The sequence below is a fragment of the Apium graveolens genome, chromosome 2, assembly GCF_009905375.1.
Source record: "Apium graveolens cultivar Ventura chromosome 2, ASM990537v1, whole genome shotgun sequence".
Lineage (NCBI taxonomy): Eukaryota > Viridiplantae > Streptophyta > Magnoliopsida > Apiales > Apiaceae > Apium > Apium graveolens.
Window position 1 is genome coordinate 13,828,433 of NC_133648.1, and position 23,127 is coordinate 13,851,559.

Here is a 23,127-nt window from a genome sequence, read left to right on the forward strand (position 1 = left end):
GAGAATCAAAGATTTTCCGCTGATGCATTCTGTATTCGGGGAGCTTCGTTGTTTTGGCTGCAGATTTGCATACAATGTCCAATTTGGGCTTACGATACCTTTTCGGAAACAGAAGAATGAGAACAACATGCTGCAATCAATTTAAAGATCTATTACCCCAGTTTTCAAGTCGCTTTGAGGCTATTTAGGCCTCAATCGGGCTCTCGAAGATTTCGAGAATTTTTCGAAGGATGAATTCGAAGCTAATTTTCTGGGGCCATAATAGTGGATGTGTTTTATTATGTTTTACATAATTTCTGCTTATCTTGATTATGGCTACTACGTGTTTCTTGTCTGTGTTGTTATGCCATGTGATACTAACCCTTAGCATGCTAGAATGACATGGACATACGAATGTTTTAATTAATGCTTTAATCATGAGAGTATGCTGCTACGATATGTGTTCTTTTCTGTTGACATAATACATGTGGAATTCATAGAAATAACATAGGATGATGCAACTAGATTAAAATCCTCAAAGTAAATCCTAAGTGGGAGAGGGAATTAATATGAAATTAAATCTCATGGTCTCCATTATTGTTTTTATATAATTTAACAAAAAGACAAATATAAATTATATACGTGTTACCCATCGCGACATGTAATTTATGGTGTCTAGAATGTTAAAGAAATTGCTAGAACAAACTTCTTAAATTAATAATGAATATTGGAAGGTATACATGCCACCCCTCGTGGCATACCAAGTTTCATAGATTTCGAATAATTATAGGATACCCTTTTGATATTAAATATGGCGACTGGCTAGGAATCGGGTAGTTGTGAATTCTTCGAGACCTACGATTTGAATGGTTGGGATTTAATCGGTATGTAATATATTAGTGTGTTTGGCTTGTGTGCATACTTTAACCTGTTGCGATCCGTGGTAGTTGGTAAGTAGGGTCACTGCATATTATTATTATTATTATCTTTATTATTGTTATAAGCAGGTTGTAAACAGTGTGTGTTTGGACCCCAAACTTCTGACCCAGGTTTGGAGGGCGCCACAGGTTTGGTATCAGAGCTACAGGTTATAAGTCACTGACAGAAGCCTAGGTTGACGGGAATGGGTAGAGGGTTAGGATTAGAAGTAAGGAATAGAATGATAGAACGTTGAGAGGTTGAGTGTTACGGTATAACCAGTAGTAGTATAATTCGCGTCATGGTTCGAGATTCTTATATTGCGATATAATTTCAGATAGCAGTGATGACCGACTCTTTTATTCCTGTATCAGCTGATCACTCAGAGCCTTTGTTGGAGCACCAGCATCGGATCCCCGTCCTGTTATTCCACCAACATTGGCTATTCTACCTCCACCGGTGTTGCAGCCCGTACCACTGCAGGCTATTCCACCTCCAGGCATGAGGCCACTTGTTAGAGGATCCCCACCTGCTGATTCAGGCTTTACTAGTCATTCAGTTACAGGAGTACCTTTTCAGTTCTCTTCCTATCCTGTCCCATATCATCAGTTTGAGGCTTGCCTTATGGAGCAGCGATTCCTTTAGGGTCAGATTCAAGAGTTACTACATATCATGCATACCAGAGAGGTTGGGAGTGGTGAGAGGTGACTCAGAGAGAGAGGCTATAGGCGTTTCGTAGAGCAACTGCTGTGAGGATTGCTGAGGCTACACATGAGGACATCACCCCTGATTTTTTTGTGGAGTGGGCTAAGTGGGTTCTAGAGGAGCTTGAGGAGATTGGAGGTCCAGACTTGCCATGAGTCAGAGATTCTGAGCAGTGTTGTTATGGTTATGTAGTATGTGCAGTAGCGTGTAGTGTGTATTAGTAGACTTTTGAGTTGTATTTATAGACTAGCGATGTTGACTAGTGAGTAGGTTGTTGTACCCTTTTTGCTTTTACTTTCGAAGCATTTTTACGCTTGTACCACCTAAAACTTTTGATCTATATATATCAGTACCTTTTCTTTTCCAGCACTGTCATTTACTTTATCACACTTGTTTTACTTTACCTTATTTATTGCACCAGTTATACCCTGTGATACAATGTACCCTGTTTTCCATAACTGTTTATATTCTGTAAGGAAGCATGCAATTTACTTAGTTACAACTGTTTCCAAAAAGAGATATTTCTGTTTTACAAAACTTTTCCTTTATGCAAAGATTTGATTCAAAAGCTAAATAAATTGTTTGATTCTTTACAGAAAATGCCTCCCAGAAGAAATACCCGCACCCACACCCAGAATGAAGAAACCAACAACAACAACAATAACAACCAAGATGAGACAAACCAGAATGTGAACCCAGGACCCATAGACCCAACAATAGCCCAGATTCTCCAAATCTTGGCCCAACAAACAGTTCACCTGACACAACAACAAAGACAGACCAATTCCCAGGTAACTTTCAAAACTTTTCAGGCAGTAAACCCACCAGAATTCAAGGGTTCCTTAGAGCCAATTGAAGCAAATGTGTGGTTAAAGGAAATAGAGAAGGCATTTGCCTTGGTAAAAGTGAAAGAGGAGCAGAAGGTTGAGTTTGCAAGTTACTATTTGAAGAATGAGGCCACCTATTGGTGGGAGATGGTGAAGACATTGGAAGGTACAGATGTTATTACTTGGGAAAGGTTTAAGGAATTGTTTTTAGAAAAATATTTTCCTCAGTTTGTTCAAGACCAGATGGAGCTGAAATTTTTAGAGTTAAAGCAAGGAACTATGTCGGTGTCAGATTATGAGAGTAAATTTGAGGAATTTTCAAGGTATGTGCCGTCGTATGTTGATACTGATAGGAAGAAAGCTAAGAGATTCCAGTAAGGCTTGAAGCCATAGATCAGAGGAAAGGTAGCTATCTTTGAATTGGAAACCTATGTAGGAGTTGTATAAAAGGCTATGATTGCGGACACAGAAAGTGAGATGTCACAGAAGGAGAAAGAGAGCAAGAAAAGGAAGGTTGAGGGAAGTGAGGGTCAGTCACAACCAGGGAAGTTTCCAAATTTTAAGAAGGGCAAGTTTCAGCCAGGGAGAAATTTTAATTTCAGGAGACAAAATGCAAGAGACGGGGGCCAGGGTAACCGTCCAGCTAATGTGAATCAGCCGAATCAGTTGAGATTAACTTTTCCAGATTGTCAAGTTTGTGGAAAGAAGCATGGGGGAGTTTGTAACAAGTTGAACGTGGTATGTTTCAAATGTAAACAGAAAGGGCACTATTCGAGGGAGTGCCGAAATCAGCCAGCAAGAGAGCCAGCAAATAAGGATCAACCTATCCGGAATCCAACAGTGAAGGTTCCAGCCATTGGATTTACGTGCTTCAAATATGGAAAGCCAGGACATATGGCCAGGGATTGCAAGACACCAGCCCCAGTCAGTAATGCATTGAGGATTATGGGATCTACCCCAACAGTGAATGAGACTCCAAGGGCTAGAGTTGTCGATATGTCAGTGAAGGATGCTATCCAGGATACAGATGTCGTGGCATGTACGCTCAATATGAATTCTTTATGTGCCAAAGTGTTAATAGATTCGGGAGCAACTCGATCATTTGTTTTACAAGATTTTGTTAGCAAGTTAAATTGTCCAGTAGAGTATTTAAATGAAATAATGACTGTGGAATTAGCAAACCAAGAACGAGTAACTGTGAATCAAGTTTGTGGGAATTGTGAGGTTGAGATTTCTGGTAGTAAGTTTTGTGTAGATTTGATACCATTTAAGTTAGGAGAATTTGACGTTATATTAAGGATGGATTGGTTATCTAAGCACGATGCCCAGATAGATTGTCGAAATAAGAAGGTAATGGTAAAGACGCCTGACGAAAAGATAGTAACGTTCAAGGGCCAGAAACAAGTAAAGAAGTTCTTAACAATAATTCAAGCTAAGAAGTTATTACGGCAAGGATGCAAGCACTTTATAGCCTACGTGATTGACAAGAGTCAGGAGCCAGCAAAACTTGAAGATATTCCAGTAGTAAATGAATTTCCAGACGTGTTTCCCGATGAATTGCCTGGACTTCCTCCAGATAGAGAAATTGAATTTGCGATCGACTTAACACCTGGAACAGAACCAGTATCCAAGGCCCTGTATAGAATGGCGCCCGTCGAAATGAAAGAATTAGTGAAGTAATTGCAAGAGCTGTTAGAGAAAGGAGTAATCAGACCCAGTGTGTCCCCGTGGGGTGCAACAGTATTATTTGTCAAGAAGAAAGATGGAAGCATGAGACTATGTATCGACTATAGGGAGCTCAACAAGCTTACAATCAAGAATAAGTATCCGTTACCTAAAATTTATGATTTGTTTAACCAATTGAAGGGAGCCAAGTATTTCTCCAAGATCGATTTAAGATCGGGATATCATCAACTGAAGATCAAGCCAGAAGATATACCAAAGACAGCTTTTCGAATAAGGTATGGACATTATGAATTTCTAGTAATGTCTTTTGGATTGACCAACGCCCCGGCAGCATTTATGGACCTGATGAACCGAATTTTCGAGGAATACTTGGACAAGTTCATTATTGTATCTATAGACGATATTTTGATCTATTCAAAGACAGAAGAGGATCATGCAGAACATTTAAGGACAGCTTTGGAGATTTTAAGGAAAAAGAAGTTATATGCTAAATTCTCGAAGTGTGAGTTTTGGTTACAGGAGGTTCAGTTCTTAGGACACATAGTTAGTAATGAAGGGATCAAAGTGGACCCGACAAAGATCGAGGCAATTACGAATTGGGAGAGACCGAGAACACCCACCGAGGTAAGAAGTTTCTTAGGATTGGCGGGATATTATCGTCGATTCGTTCAAAATTTCTCGAGGATTGCCACACCATTAACAAAGCTTACACGAAAGAGTTAGAATTTTATATGGAATGACAAATATGAGGAAATTTTTCAGGAATTGAAGCGACGATTAATCACGGCACCTGTTTTGTCACTTCCAAATGATCAAGGGAATTTCGTAATTTATAGTGATGCTTCTTACAAAGGATTAGGATGTGTTCTTATGCAGCACGACAAGGTGATTGCGTATGCGTCAAGGCAATTGAAACCACATGAACAAAAGTATCCTACTCATGATTTGGAACTAGCAGCCATAGTGTTTGCTTTGAAGATTTGGAGACATTATCTGTATGGAGAGAAATATGAAATTTATACGGATCATAAAAGTTTGAAGTATATATTTACCCAGAAGGAACTTAATATGAGGCAAAGGAGATGGTTAGAGTTGATCAAGGATTATGATTGCTCGATTAATTATCATCCCGGTAAAGTGAATGTTATAGCAGACGCGTTAAGTCGGAAGGAAAGGTTAAATGTGTTGTCCATAACTGAAGAGATATATAAGGAATTTCAGAAATTGGAATTGGAGATTAGAGTTTGCAAGCCTGAGGAAGTAAAAGTGTACAGTATGATTTTCCAACCGGAATTATTAGAGAAAATAAAGAAATGTCAGGAAGATGTAATGGATCAAGATATAAATCGTTTGGTAAGGGAAGAGTTATGCACGCAGAAAGATGACCAAGGTATTCTGAGGTTTTCATCTAGAATTTGGATTCCACCAGTGACAAAGTTAAAGAATGAAATTCTACAGGAGGCACATAATTCAAGGTATTCCATCCATCCAGGAAGTACCAAGATGTATAGAGATTTAAAGAAAAATTATTGGTGGCCAGACATGAAGAGGGAAATTGCGGAATGGGTTAGCAAATGTTATACCTATCAGAGGGTTAAAACAGAGCATCAGAGACCAAGCGGATTGCTACAGCCATTGGAGATTCCAGAATGGAAGTGGGAACACATTGCCATGGATTTTATAGTTGGATTACCAAGGACAAGGGCTAATCATGATGCCATTTGGGTTATAGTGAATAGACTTACCAAGTCAGCTCATTTTCTGCCTATAAATGAAAGATTTTCGCTCGACAAGTTAGTCCATATGTACCTAAAGGAAATTGTAGTTCGTCATGGAGTTCCAGTGTCTATTGTATCTGATCGAGATCCAAGATTTAATTCAAGATTTTGGAAGAGTTTTCAAGAATGTTTAGGAACAAAATTGAATATGAGTACGGCCTATCACCCGCAGACGGACGACCAAAGTGAAAGAACGATCCAGACAATCGAGGACATGTTACGTGTTTGTGCTATTGATTTCAAAGGAAGTTGGGATGAACATTTACCCCTGGTAGAGTTTGCTTATAACAACAGCTATCACGCCAGCATTGGGATACCACCCTATGAAGCCCTTTATGGACGCAAATGTAGATCTCCGGTATATTGGGATGAAGTAGGAGAATACAAAATACTCGGACCTGAATTGGTGCAGCAGACAAAGGAAGTTGTTGAAATTATCCAGAAGAGATTAATAGCTGCACAAGATCGTCAGAGGAAGTATGCAGACCAGTCAAGGAAGAACATGGAATTTGAAGAAGGGAGCTTGGTATTATTGAAAGTATCACCATGGAAAGGACTAACGAAGTTTGGGAAGAAAGGGAAGCTAAGCCCAAGATATGTCGGACCTTTTGAGATTTTAAAGCGCGCTGGCAAAGTAGCTTATGAGTTGGCGTTACCACCGCACATGGAGCACATTCACAATGTCTTTCACGTATCAATGATTAAGAAATACAATCCAGACTCCAGGCATGTAATAGAATATGAGCCAATAGAGCTTCAGGCAGATTTGTCATATGTAGAGAGTCCGATAGAGATTCTAGAGGAGAGAGAGAAAGTATTGAGAAATAAAGTGGTAAAGTTAGTAAGAGTATTATGGAGAAACCCAAAGGTTGAAGAGTCAACCTGGGAATTAGAAAGTGATATGAGAGAAAAGTACCCTCATTTGTTTTCTTAGGAGATTCTGAGGACAGAATCCTTTTAAGGGGGGAAGGATGTAATATCTGGGATATACCGTGTAATTATTTTTTCTAATTAAATAATTATTATGTGTGTTCAGTATCTATTCTGTGAATTAACTGTTAAGTGTTATTTGTATTTGAATATTCAAAAATAGTATTAATTGAGTATTTCAATTTTTATATGTCTAAAATAAAATATAGATAATTGTCATATCTTCCTAACTATTTTTATGTTGATTTATGAATTTATATGAATCACATGAAATTTATAAAATCTTTTTCCGAGTATTTAAAATCTATTTTATAAAAACGGGAACCAACCGACGTCAACCGTTGTTACGTTTTTGGAACCCGAAACTCTTCCGAGAACTCCTTCCTAACCTAATTGTAATATTTCGAGCATTTTCCATGTTTCGACCTTTTCGATCCGGCGTACGGTTTGTCCTGCGCGGGTCCCGGTGCAATATTTTCGATACAGTATTCGTTTCGATAAATCCATAAAAACCCATATTTTCGATAAACGGGAGCTTTTTATTAAACTATCACAATTATCACTTCGTAATACGTGTAACCAGGTGCTGAGACCAAGACCGCAGTACAAATTGTACTGATTTGGATAATTATCCCGAAAACCGATACCGTTTGAATCAGTTTTTACAAATAAACGTACCGTTTTATATCCAGAATGATCCAACGGGATACTAATTTTCCGTAAATATAAATAGCCTTTTACCGTATTTTATTTCGTATCAAAATCATTTGCAGACAGATAAATATATAATTTTACAGAGAAAAATCCTATATTCATAAACTGTTTCAAGAATCAAACCAACTTTTGAAGGTGTTATTGATCTTTGTTTGAAAAGCTCGAGTACTGGATTTGAAGATCTTGAGAAGCTCTATCAGAATCTGTAATCCATACACCTGCAGAATCAAAGAAGAGGCAAGACGTAGGAAAGGGAAACAGGTAGTTGAGGAGTAAGACGATTGTGATTGGAAGCGAGTACAGGATAGTAAGCTAATACCAGGCAAGTGTTCTGAACTTTCTCGAGATATTGTAGTACTTGATAGTCTTGTTGACATTGCAAGTGCTTTGAAGCACATAAACCTAAACCCTGATTTCAGTTATTGTTCTTGAGCCATGAACCATATTCTTTCTAAGCCATTGATTATTGTATACCCAAACACGAACCACAAATCTACGATACTACTCCACAAATTCATACAAACTAAATACCAAACACTGAACTGAATTATTATATACTCAGCCCATGGTATCTTATGCTTTGAAAGACCAAATTCTTGAAACCCTGAAACATCGATTCCTTTGTTATCCAATTCTTTCATTACCCAACATCCAAGCCTTGAAAGTACCTTGTTGATCCACACAAGGGTTGAAACCCTTTCATTGTTAAACACTCACTGTTGTTAATGATTCTGATTATTGTTTATTATTGTTTAATTTTGTTATTATGTTAGAATTGGGTTGTTTTTATAAAATTGTGGACCAGATTCGTGGTCAGACCATATAATGGTCAAGTTAGGCCAATGTGTGCCTTGGATCCAGTAGTTAGAGTAATGCTGTGTGCTTTGCTCGGGGTTAGTGCGTGACTGATCAGCATCCTAACCTTGGTTTTAAAATAAAAATATAGTATCCAATTCTAAATCATAATTCATTGTTCACTTGATATCATAACCATATTCACTTGATGATCATTATTCTCAGTTTTGTCATTGTGACTTGCTGAGCTAGTTAGCTCATTTGTGCGATGTTGTTTATACTCTTTCCAGTTAAAAAGGAACCAGTTGGTAGCAAGGATCCCCAGTCCAGTGGGAGAGCTAGGGATTAAGGCTGTTGAAGCTGAGCTAGTAGGCTTCTTTTGGAATAATGTAAATTTGTAAAAGTTTGTAATATGTTTAATACTCAGTTTGAGTTTGAATGGTTGGGATTTAATCGGTATGTAATATATTAGTGTGTTTGGCTTGTGTGCATACTTTAACCTGTTGCGATCCGTGGTAGTTGATAAGTAGGGTCACTGCATATTATTATTATTATTATTATTATTATTATTATTATTATTATTATTATTATTATTATTATTATTATTATTATCTTTATTATTGTTATAAGCAGGTTGTAAACAGTGTGTGTGTGGACCCCAAACTTCTGACCCAGGTTTGGAGGGCGCCACAACTATCATAGTTCAAAGAATTCATTGGTTTAACCGAAGCCTGAGTGTAATAACCCCAATTTTTGGAATTTTTGAAACACTGATGAATAGTAACTTTTTGCTGATGATGCTGATTAAGGAAAATTATCAGACAACACTATATAGGAGTACTGTTATGGAAATTCTGAGATCGTATTGGTATTTCATAAAGTAAATGAGTGTATGTAAAGGTCGTCAGAATTCGAATCCGGACACTTTGATTTTTTCCCGAAAATCCACCAGATACCGAAAGAATTGAGTATAAGGTAACATGATTAAAAGGATTTAAATTCAAGGATTATAAGAGGGGATCATAAAAGGAATATAAAATATTGAGAAAGGTTTAGGGGAACCCAAATAATAAGATCCCGGATATGATCCCTCATACGACGAACGAGAACGAAAGTTAAGCGAACCGTATAACAGATAAGCGGTCATTAGCCAAGTAATTAAGGGTTAATCAAAGAGGTTAGTGGGTGATGATGTCATCACACCACAAAGGGAAGACAAGTGTTAAAAGATGACACAAGCTTGATGACATAAGCATGACAAAGAGATTTTGTTTTGTTGGTTGATTTTGGACCATGCAAAATTAACCATGGTAAAAAAAATTTATATCATTTGCTAAGACAAAAAGAGAAGAAACCAAGCATTATTTCATAAAACAAAAAGAAGGAGAGTTGACTTTTGCTTCCAAGAACAAAGCTCTCGGCCAAAACAAACCTAGCAACTTCAAACTGCCATATCTCCTTCAATACTCACTCAAATGTTGTGTTCTATAGCTCGTTGGAAAGGTATTGAGATGGCCTACAACTCTTGTTCATAATTATCATCCAAATAAGCATGGTAACACCCTAGTTTTGACAGTTCTTTCAATCTGACTTTTAGAAACTTCAAAACCTAACTTTGTGTTCTTGATTTCTTTGGAAAGATCAAGCTTGTAGGAGGTTAGATTAAGGCTCCCTAAGGCTTCCTAGCAACTTAACACCTCCAAAGGAAGGTATAAACTTCAAACCCTAGCCTTTACTTTGATTATTAGTGAGTTTGATGGTTGGTTTTCTAAATGAGAAGCATGATCTTTGATTATTAGTAGTTTGATTTGAATTTGGAGTGATTTGGTGAATGAATCTTGTTATAGTTAATAGAACTTGATTGTAGTTGGTTGAGATGAAGAATCTGGAGAATAAGGACTGGTATAGTATTATTTAGTTGAGGTTTTGATGTGTTAATAATTGTGGGTTGTTTGGTGAGGTTTTGGTTTAGTGAGAAACTTGGAAAGCTCGTAAACATAGCCGTCGTAATGCCCGTTTTCCTTAGACTGTTGTACATGAATCTCGGACCAGATAACTCACTGACCAATCTGTAAGTTTGCCATGTTTAGCTAGATCGTGTCATAAGCTTCATTTTGGTATGTAGTTCGCTTGGATCCGATGTACGGTTTAGGAGAAACGACCGTTTTAAGTAACGGCATTTCGTGAACGAACCATTACCCCTCGCCTTACTTTAAAACCTTGGTTAAGGCCCTTAAATGACTAATTGGAGTATGAAACAATTATGTAAAGTGGGTTAGGCAGTTGGTAGGGGACTCGCGAAAGAATCGCCTTAAAACCCTTAATGGATAATTTATTAAAAATGGTGGAGCCGAGGGTACTCGAGCGACTTAAGTGAATCGTTAAGCGCAAAAGTGAACGTTAGGGTCTAATTGGTTAAAGTATAGATTCATAAGCGACTTTGGTTTAATTCCAACTTATATGTTATTTATAGGTTACCAGACTCGTCCCAAGCCTTTTATCACCCCCAGTCGCTCAGGCAAGTTTTCTACCCATTATACTGTTGTTGTGATGTATATATGTATATGCATTATCTTGTGATAAGTGCATGATTGTTATTAGCAAATCTCGCAATATATTGGAGCATGTGATATGATATTTATATGCATGTTTATTTCGTAATCTTGATATCTAATTGTTGATTCAATGCTTATAAGTTGCATAATACCTATGCTAGAGATAAGCAGTAGTTGCGTATACCCTTAGTATAGGGGACCCAAAGGTGAACATTTTCTAAACCGGGAGTCGATGTTCTCGAGTATAATATATATATATATATATTTATATATATATATAGATATAGTTTTCAAAACTATTAATCGAATAAGGTTTATTCGATAACTTTATTTTATTAAATGAATATTATTTTGAATATTCATTCGAGGACTTATGATTCCGCTTAATTTATTAAATAAATATTATTTTGAATATTCATTCGAGGACTTATGACTCCGCTTAATTTATTAAATAAATATTATTTTTGAATATTCATTCGAGGACTTATGACTCCGCTTATTTTATTAAATAATATTCTTTATTTTATTAAAGAATAATGTTTCGATAATCAAACTTATTTTCGATTATTCAAATAAAGATCGTGCTTTCATATAAGTATATCTTTGGTTATTTATTATTCATTTCAAGTATGAGTTTTAAAACTTCTACTTCAATTATTTTTATAGAGAATATCCTTTATGGGAATATTATTTAAATGATAATATTCAGATATTTTCTAATATATCGGGACTGATTTATTTCATTAAATCAGCATTACTCCAAACATTCTTAAAAATGTTTTCGAGTCTTCAAAATGATTTTAAAGGTTAGAGCGGATCCCAAAACTCATTTTTATATTTAAGATCTTCCTTTAAAAGGGGATTTAAATACTCGCTCAAAACCTGAGGGATCCGGCTCTATGGTGTATTTTATATTCGCAACGAGGTTGCTGCTTTGATAAATGAATTGATTACTTACCTAACGTTCGGGAAGTAAGTCCATCTATTGAGTCGGCATAAGCAACATGGGCTCAGTGGGCGTCCATGAAAGTGTAAGTGGCTCAGTGGGAGTCCATCAATGCGAAAGTGGCTGAGTGGCAGTCCAGCATAAGGCCCTAATGTGGCCAGGGTGATGACCAGTGGGGGATTCATCCATCTACTAGTAGATAAGGTGACTTAATTGGTATCTTTGCCTGATCAGCAAGATATCAGGTTTATGCCAAAATTCTGTTTTTCCAAATTCATTGGATATTGCAACTCTGTTTATAATTTTCATAACAGAGGTTTTCAAGGAGTGTATGAAATGTATATATATATATAGGTGTATATATATATATCGGGACTTAATGAAGTATCTCGTAACTTCATTTCTTTTAAATGATATTTCAAAGATTGAATCTATTCAAGTCTTAACTTCTAGTCTCATCAGTGTGATGAACTTTTGAAACTGATTATAACTTGAACGGTGGTAGTTCAAGTAGTATTTGGGAAAGATATAAGTATATTGGAGTATCTTGTAACTTCATCTTTTCAACTTATATCTGGTTATTGATTATCTTATGCATGACAAAGATTTTCAGAAAAATGTTAAGACAAGGTTAGATATATGAGATCACCTTGCAATGATATTTTTATACAGTTATAAACTGGAACTCTGTGTATATTATACAGGTCAGAGGATTTCAAAGATTGTGAAAAGTATATATGTATATATATACTGAATATTTTGCGACTTGGTCGCATAAGAGATCAAACTTGGTTCATTTCTTTTGACCAAGACTTTCACGAGTACTATGAGAATGCTCATATATTGTTAATTATTCTACATATTATTTTGGTGGGCTTGTTGCTCACCCTTGCTTTCTTCTTTCATCACACAACAACAGATAGACAAGATGAACAGGATCAAGCTCCCAATTCGTGAGCGGTTAGGAAACGTTCTGCAGTTTCCTGTAGGCGTTGATGCCGTTGTAGCTGAGGTAGGAGCTACCAGTAGGCTAGGCTTTCAACTTTTGTTGTGCTAGACTTATGTATATTTATGAATTGTAATAATGGCAAAGAATATGTAAATTATTCAGAAACCCTTTTTATGGTGAAATGGTTTATAATTATGGAATAGAATGACTTGTGTTATTTTTGGTATTCATCTCTGAGACTATAACTTGTGGTGTGTGTGTATATTGTGGGGTCACAGTACGCAGTAGTTGGTTGACTATTAAGATTAAGTATTGATAAGGGAAATGGAACTCGTGACAACCCGAATCCCCGACCCCGGATTTGGGGGTGTTACACTGAGCATGACCGAAGAAGATTGGAAAGATTTCCGGACTTTTCTAAAAAGAAGAATATGATTACCAAAAGGATCGTTATGTTGAATAATTCATGGTTATTCTAAATTAAAAAGAGGAAACTCGAAGTTATTTGGTAAGAACACCATTATGATCGAATTGTTAAAGTATTATGTGTAGGTGCGATGTTAAAGACGCAGGACTTAATAAGTAAGAATCTACCATTTTGTTTAATTTGCGAAAGCATTTCAGTATACCTTCTAAAGTTGTTATATGATGCAATTGGGATATGATCGAACAAGCTCGAAAGATGAATACAAGTGAAATGTGGATGGTGACCAATGGTATCGTTCTTGTCTTCAATATTACAGCGTATATTCCTTTTTGATTCCTAAATAAGTATGAACTTCTTTTCTTAAATAAACTCTTTGCTATGATATCGAAAAGAAGGATATTGTATTCCTTTCAAATTTAATTGTTTCCCTCAAGTTTTGCTTTCTGATTGGGACAAACAGTGTTATGGTGAGACACTTTGTCAGAATGACGAAGAGTCGGGTGGGACGCCACCTAATCATGTGATGTATGCAATATGGTATGAAAGACTGGCCATCTTAAGTACCAATGTGGTTGTCTCATTCATATCCAAATCATTATTTCTTCTTTCTTTTCAACTTCTAGTGTATTGAATTATGACTCCTTCTAGTTATTTCGTTATACCGTCGTTCTTTGCAAAAGTTTTTCAAACAAATCAACGTATTATGAACCAAGAGGACAAAGTCTCAGCTACCTTATATGCATGGGAAGGAAACAAGGACATATGGAAAGGATTGCAAATCACTAGCCCAGTTCGGGATGCACTAAGATTCAACGGAATTTACTTCAATAAGGAATACGTCTCCGAGAACGAGAGTTTGCGACTTTTCCTGTGAATTATATCATTTAGAATACGGATGTGATGACGTGAATGATTATTGTGGATACTTTATGCGTTAAAGTATTGAAATATGTGGGAGCAACTTAATTATTTATCCCTCAAGGTTTGTTGATAAGATGAATTACCCTGTTGAATTGATAAGATTAGTACTAAAAGATTAGCAAATCAAAGACGTGTAAGTGTCAAATAAGTGAGTACCAATGGTGGAATTGAGATTTTTTGCAATAAGTTGTGAATAATTGATATCATTTGAGATAAGAGGATTTGACATTATTCTAAGGAATGGATTAACTATTTAAGCATGATGCCCAGACGAACCGTCGTGATGAAGAGATAATCCTGAAGACTTTAAATGAGAATATGATGAGGTATAAAGGAAGAAGGAGGGTAAATAATTTGTTAACGATGATTACGGTGATCAAGATGTGAGCATTATGGTGATTATGAGATAAATAAAAGTCAGAAGCAAACAAAATTTGAAGATCTTATGGCAATTAAGGAGTTTCAAGATATGTTTCCAGATGAGTTATCAACATTTCCTCCAGATAGAAAAAATAAAGCTCGCGATTGACTTAGCACCAGATATAAAGCCAGTGATCAAGGCCTTACACAGAATGTCAGCAGTTAAAATGGGGAAGTTAGCAAAGCAGATGCAAGGGATGTTAGAAGAAGAAGCGATTAGACCCGGTGTATTCCATAAGGTGCACCAGTATTATTTGTTATATATAGTAGGAGATTATGTGTCGACTAGTGAAAGCTCAACAAGTTTACTATCAAGAGCAAGTATCCGTTACCTCGAACTAATGATTTATTTGATCAGATGAAGGAAGCAGAGTATTTTCTAAGATAATTTAAGCTTTGGATGTTATGAATTGAAGATTGAACCTATGGACATATTAAAGTTTAAACTTGATGGACAGAATCTTTAAGGAATATATGGATGAGTTGTATTTGTATTACTTAAAAGTCAACGGAGGACCATGCGAAGCATTTAATGACAACTGGGGAGTCGGAGAAGAAAGAAGTTGTATGTAAAGTTTACAAGGTAAAAGTTTTGATGGTAGAAAGCATAAATAATCAGTGAGGAGGAGACCAAAGGAGATCCAATAGAAATTAAAATTACTATAAATAAGGAAAGACCAAAAGCGCCAATAAAAGTAAGAAGTTTTACCGTGTACCGGTTATTATTGAAAATTTGTGCAAGATTTCTTGAAAGTTGCAATACCTTTGACGAAGCTAACCAGGAAAAGCAAGAAGTTTATATGAAATGGTGAAGGGTGAAGAAAGTTTTGCAGAGTTAAATGAAAGAATGGTTACAGCACCTGCTTTATTACTTTGAAGAAATCAAGGAGATTTGGTAGTTTCTAGTGATACTTCTCATAAGGGAATAGGATGTGTGTTGATGCAGTACAATAAAGTTATTGTATATGCATCCAGACAACCGAAACATGGGACTAGCTGTAATAATATTCACTTTGAAATATTGGGAAACATGATATGTATGGAGAAATGTGTAAGATCTATACGGACCATAAGAGTTTGAAGTATATATTCCTGAGGAAAAGCAAATGTAGAGGCAAGCGATACGCAAAAAAGAGAAAACGAACATAGAGACCGCACCAGAAGAATTATCTATGGAATTTTAGAAGTTGGAATTGGAAGTCAGAGGTCATAATTCAAAAGGAGCAAGGATGTATAGTATGACCTTTCAGTCGAAATTATTAAGGGAAAGATAGGGAGATGTCAAGAGAAGATAATGGATCACGATGTTAGCAGTTAGTAAGAGGAAATTTATGCGCCCAGGAAAAATGACCATCATATCCTCAGACTTTTGTTTAGAACTTGAATGCTACGAGTGGAAGAATTAAAGAATGAAATCCCAAGGAGAATTCACAATCCTAAGTGTTCAATTTGTTCAAGAAATGCTAAAATATAAAAAATTTAAAGAAGAAAATTTATAGCCAGATATAAGTAGGAAATTTTGAAATGGATTAGGAAATGTTAGACATGTCAAAGAATTAAGGCGAAGTATCAGAGACCTAGTGGACAAAGCAGACCAAGGAATGGTTTTAGAAGAAGCGAATCGTAAAGTGTACCAGTGATGTTGATGGAGAAAATGAATGAAATTATGAGATTATGTACTGATTATTGGGAGTTGGACAAAATAACGAATAAGAATAAGTGAACCCTATAAAGAATTGATTACTTACGAAACCTAATTCAAAAAGTGTATTATGCTTCGGGGTTTAGCATAAGATCCGGCCTGAGAACATATCAAAGATTACGAATAAAATGAGTTAAGAGCATTGCAAGCTCTGGTGAGATTATGCGAAATAACAAGTGTATCTGGTGACTATAAGGAAATAAGGAACGTGGTGTATAAGGAGTACTCAGATAAGCGAAATGTATTTATTGATAATATCCTCACCTACTCAAAGAATAAGAAAGTCTACCTGGAATGCCCAAGAATTTTCCTCCAAGGATTAGAAGGAAAACAACTATACGTTGAGTTGTCAAGTATGAAATTCTAATCGAGGTTAACAAAAGATTCTGATTAATCCATTAACAACTACCTAAACAAAGCCGAGTGGTAACTGATGCCTTGTACAGAAAGAAGGGATTGGATGTAATTAGGATCACTGTGGAGTTAATATACGAATTGGGAAGAGTGGAATATGAAGTTCAAATATCTAAAGGTGATAATGAATGAATATATGAGATTACTTTTCAGCCTTAACTGATAGAAACAAATAGGGGATGTTTAAATGTTTGGAAACCAAGTAGAAAATACGCACCACCTACTAACCTTAAGCGAAGAGTCAAAGTGAGGAAGCGATTCAGGAAAAACAAGATATGTGGAGAGGTTGAGTTTTAAGGAAACACTGGAATGATCATTTTTCAACGATGTCAGCTTTGGAATGCCACTTTACCAAGCTTCATGTGAACGCAAGTGTAGGTCCCCATTTTTATTAAGAGAAAGTGGGAGAAAGAAAGTTGTCAAATTCTAAGTAATTCAGCACACCAAGAGCGTAGTGATATTGATTGAAGCAGCTCGGAGTAGACAAAGAAAGAAGGCGAAATTATATCGAGAGAGAATATGAGTATAGAAATAGGACCAGTAGTGTTAGTACAAGTTTCATCTTGAAAGAGACTGGATAAGTCTAAGTAGAAGGGACAGGTTAAGTCCTAAAATTAGTGAACCATTCGAGGTATTGATAAATATAGATAAAGTTGTTCATGAGTTGATGTTACCGTCACAACAGTTTGTACATATAATGTGTTTGGCCTGTTAATGTTAAACGATTAGTATTTGATTTGAATTAAGTAATTGATCAGGAGCCAATGAGGCTCTTGTCCAAGTTTGTTTTGCATATAGTGATCAATCCAAATTCTTGATCGTTGAAGGTGAGTCATTGGAAATGAGTGTATATCTTTAGTAAGTACATTTGGAATCCTCGAGTAGAAGAGTCTACTTGGGAACTAGAGTCAGATATGCTTGACAAATATCCTCGCTTGTTTAGTTAGACCAGATTCTGAGGACAGAATCTTTTTAAAGGGGGGAAGGATATAACGACTCGTGTATTTTTGAATTATTTAAATATGTAATGGTGGAAATATTAGTTAAATAAAATACGTGTCTTGGTTTTGGCAGCAGTGTGTTGGTATATATTATTTGTCTGTGATTTATTGGTGTAAAAGATTGGAATGTGTAGTTAAAAAATTGAGTTATATTGTTCTGTTTTATTTTTAAAGGTGATTTTATTACAGTTTTGAATCCGTAAATATTTGGATTGTCTCTAAAATTAGTTTTATGACTTTATAATTTTAATATATATTTTTGGGATTTTACAAAATTTATAAATCAATATTTTATCAATTATTTAACCCTGTATGATTTTCTGATTACATTTATTGGTAAAATCTGAATTTAATTCCCGAATTCTTCAAAAATTATGAAACTCATATTTATTTAAGTTGGGAATATTCCGGGAATTTTAAAATTATTTTGGGGATTTTTGAGATTAATTTCACCCGCGCATTGATTCGTTTATATGTTAAAAGCGGGTATAAATTACGTTTCAGAAATTATTTTAAAATTTCAAAATTTATGTTTTTATAAACTTCGGGATGTTTTTAACATTTTAAGGCTATTTTCATAATTTTATGAAATTGTTTTAGGTATCGTTTGGTTCGATAAATTGTGAAAATGAGATTCAGAATTAAGCTGTCAGGCATTATAAGGTACACGTATTGTTTTCCTATCAAACGAATAACACGTGGCTTCAGAGTAAATTTTTACAGATTATACTCATTTCTCAATTCCAATCCAACAACTCTTTAATTTCTTCTTTCTTTCTCTGCTAATCTCACTCAGTTTCGTCTCTCTCTCTCTCGGTGCCTCACATCTCTCTCGTTCTCTCCCTCTATTTCCTTGTTTCCCCTGTATATTTTCCTTGCCCTGTCCCCAGAGTTCCACCGCTCCTTGGTTCTCCGGCCTGTCTCCGGTGGGTGTGTGTGGTGTACTCGTGTATGTATATACAGGTGTGTGTATATCTGTGTGTGTGCCTGCTGCTGTGCTGCGTTTTTAGTTCCTCCATCGCCGCCCTCCCCATTTTCCGGTGGGGGGAGGTGGCGCGTGTGTGTCCTGTGCCGTGTGTCGACTCTCGTTTGCATTACAGTGGTTCTGTGACTTCAATTGCAATTTTTATTATTATTTTATTGTATTTGCTGGTTCTCTGCAGAAAAGATTTGAGTAATATTCGTGAAGTGAATTAATATTTCGTGCGGGAATGGTTAGTGATTAATCGGTGAAATTTTTGTGTTGGAACCCGAATAATCGGGTGCCCCGAAAATTTTGCCGCCGTCGGCGATGAGCCTCGGCGAGCCGACGGTGGACTGTGATGACACGATTCTGAGTCCTAATATTTTTAATAAATAAAATTTGTGTTGTGTTTTTTTATTCTGGATCGAATTAGTTAATTAGTAAATATTGAGTCGGAATGGTTGAGTTGATTGTGATTATTGAATTATATCGGTGATTGGGAATTTTAGAATAGAGTGGTGAATTATTGTAGTTGTTATTATTGTGAACTTTGTAGGTTGACGTCGATTGATGTTTCGACGGGTAGTCCGATAAACAAAGGAGACGCTGCCCGATTTCCGGGAAATCAACTATGGAAATGCGGGAGCATATCCAGTGATTATCGGGACGTCAAGTGAATATATATACTTATACTTTATACGAACTTGATTGTATGTTGTGGTGAATGTTCTGTCCAAAACTCAGTAACCCTAATTTTATAAAATGACGAGTATACGTATTTTCCGAAAATGAACACTGAACCGATTTTGAGAATGTGAACCCTAATTGTTGTATGTGGTATTATAATATGAATAATTACGAGTCAAAATATACTATCGTATGGGTATGTTGTAGCGAGGATATGTCAAGCATAACTGGGTATCTAACATAGAGTATTTCGACCCTGTAGGTTCTAGTCGAAAAACCGAAAGTGGACAATGGACTAGAGATAACCTAGTGGTCAGTCGACGAGCTCAGTAGAGTTTCAACAGAAAAACCAAAGTGTCGAAGTCGAATCCAATGGGATCTAGTGGTTGAACGTTAAAGCCTGAACGACAGACTCGGCTCAGAATTGATCAGTAATAGTTGTAAAGCCCTGTAAGGCAAGTACTTCTGAACTTTTCTTCAAGATATATCGCAAATATTTTTGAACTATTTCATAACATGTCGCTATTATTCAAAATAACTCCTGTTTTATGTTGCAAGTGCTTTAAACTATTTACCCTTGAACCCTAATTGTTGTGAATATGTTGTGTACTTGATGATTACCTAAACAAAACATCTAAGTAAAATTTACTTAGTGAAGTAATGTAGCACTCGACGGATAAGAATTATAGTCCCGACGGATAACTCGTTTTAGTCCCGACGGATGAGTAACTTATTATCCATCGAGTGAGTAGCTTATGTAATAATAAGTTTATAGCACAGTGTTGTATGCACCTTTGTATAGAATCTGTAGTAGTATATAAGTCATGTTGACTTTAACTAGATATGCAGAATAGGTTGATTAACTGTACATAAGCAATGTCTTGTAATTCTGTATAAGTGAAATGAAGTCAAGTGCCAAAATAGCTATCAACGGATGCTTAACAAAGCTTCGACGGATGATCAAATGACTTTCAACGGATGTTTAAAATAGCAGTCGACGGATGATCAAGTAAGTCATCGACGGATGATCTGAAAGTCGACGGATGATCATATCAAGATTCAAACATCAGTTGAACAGTGAAAGCTGATACACAGCCATCGAGTTGGATACAAACACACTGTGGAAGCCCATTAACTGGGTAATAGAGGACAAAAAGCAGCAAAGATCAAGACTGTTAGATTTTATATTTATTCAGTTCTTTTGACTTTGTAATCTTCGTAATATATAAACCAAGAGAGTAGCAAATAAAAAAAAACTAAGAGAGCTAAGAAACAAACACAGAGAAATCTTTGTAAGCACTATCTTTAGCATTTCCTGTGTTCTTAGTAGTTCTATCTTGTATAAGCAGCTGTGAGCATTTCTGCACATAGAGTCCTCTCGATATATTAAATATATCTCTGGTGGAATTATTTAAATCCACCAGAAAGTTTTTAAAGACTCTTGTTTTTAATTACTCTTGTTTTGATTCATTAAAGTTTATATTCCGCATTGTGCTAATCAAAACAAATATATCTATAATCGAGTTGAACATTTTTATTTCAAGAAAAAGTTCAAGAATTCCATTCAACCCCCCTTCTGTAATTCTTGCTATATTGTTAAGGGACTAACAATTGGTATCAGAGCAGGCTCTTAATCTACAAAGAGTTTAAAGATCAAAACAATACAGCAAGATGAACAAGAAAGATGTTGGAGTCAAGATTCCTTTTCTTGATAAAGATAATTACCATCATTGGAAGGTAAAGATGCATCTTCATATGCTTTCTTAAGATGAGGCCTATGTGGACTGCATAGAAAGAGGCCCTCATGTTCCAATGAGAGCTGCAACAGGAAATGAACCATCTGTTCCAAAGCCAAGGCATGAATGGTCTGAACCTGATCTTGAACAAGTCAGGAAAGAAAAAAAGGCCATGAACATTCTATTCAATGGTGTTGATGCAGATATGTTTGATAACATCATCAACTGCAAGACTGCCAAGGAAGTTTGGGACACAATACAGATAATCTGTGATGGTACTGAGCAAGTAAGAGAAAATAAAATGCAGCTCCTGATTCAGCAATATGAGCATTTTCACAATGAAGAAAGTGAGTCACTCACTGACATTTTTAGTAGATTCCAAAAGCTACTAAATGCTCTTAAATTGCATGGAAGAGTCTATCAGACTAAAGACTCCAATCTGAAATTTCTCAGATCTCTTCCAAAGGAATGGAAACCAATGACAGTCTCATTGAGAAACTCTCAAGATTATAAGGAGTTTACTTTGGAGAGACTGTATGGCATTCTGAAGACCTATGAGCTTGAAATAGAGCAAGATGAAAGAATGGAGAGAGGAAAGAAGAAAGGAGGATCCATTACACTAGTGGCTGAACTGAAAAAGGAGAAGGAAGTGAAGATGGAAGCTGTGGAATCAACTTCAAAGGCCTGTGAAAGCAAGGGTAAAGGGCTAGCTGCAGAAAGTGAAGATTCTTTGAGTCAAGATGACATGGAGGACATTGATGAGCACCTAACATTCCTTTCAAAAAGATTTGCCAAGCTCAAGTTCAAGAAGAACTTTGGAGCTGCCAAGCCAAATAGAAACATGGTGGATAAGTCAAAATTCAAGTGTTTCAAATGTGGCTTGGCAGGGCATTTTGCAAATGAGTGTAGAAAGTCAGATTCCAGTAAGAAGAGATTTGACTCTGTGGATTATAAGCAAAAATACTTTGATCTACTCAAACAGAAGGAAAGGGCTTTTATTACACAAGAGAATGACTGGGCAGCTGATGGTTTGGATGAAGATGATGATGTCAGCTATGTCAATCTAGCCCTTATGGCCAAATCTGATAAAACAGAGACAAGTTCCTCAAGCAATCAGGTAATTACTACAAACCTTGCACATTTATCTAAAGCTGAGTGTAATGATGCAATAAATGACATGTCTACAGAATTGTATCATTTGCGTGTTACACTTAAGTCCCTCACTAAAGAAAATGCTAAAATCAAAGAAAACAACTTGTTTTTGAGTGAGAGGAATAATGTGCTTGAGTCTCAGTTTGTTGAGTTTGAGAAACTAAAAATTGAGTGTAGAATTGCTAAGGAGGAATTAACTGAGTCCTTGAAAAAGGAAGAAATTTTAAAGAAGCAGCTCGATCGTGAACAGGAGGTGATTAAAGCATGAAAAACATCCAGAGATGTTCATGCTCAAATCACCAAGGTTCAAGGAATTGAGTCCTTTTGTGATGAAGCCTGGAAAAAGAATAAGGAGAAACTAGAACCTATTTTGGTAGATGGATTGCTGATAGATGTCTCGACGGATGATGAGGACTATCCGTCGGATAACAAAATGTGTTATCCGTCGAATGATAAAAATCCTAATCCGTCGGCTGTGAGCAAACCCATTAGCAAAGCCAAATTAACCAAGCTAAATGAAAAGTATGGGTCTGTTTCCAAGAACTTTGTTTCAGGGGAGTCAAGTCAAGCCAAGAAAGGGAAGAAGGCTAATGTTGGTCACATGACTGTCAAACAGTTGAGTGACAGACTTGAGAAGATAGAGGTAAAAACAGAGACTAAAAAAAAACAATAGGAATGGTAAAGTAGGGATTAACAAACATAATAACTACACACCTGACAAATATGCTCCTAGAAAAATCTGTATCAAATATGGTAGTGTAAATCATTTGTCTGATAATTGCAAATCTGCCATGCCTACTCCCATGTCTGTTCAGCCTCAATTCTCTAACATGAATGCCATGCCTCCTATGCCTGTTAATGCTATGCCTACACAGAACATGAATGCACAGTTTGCTAACATGCCATTTGCACCTAATCCAT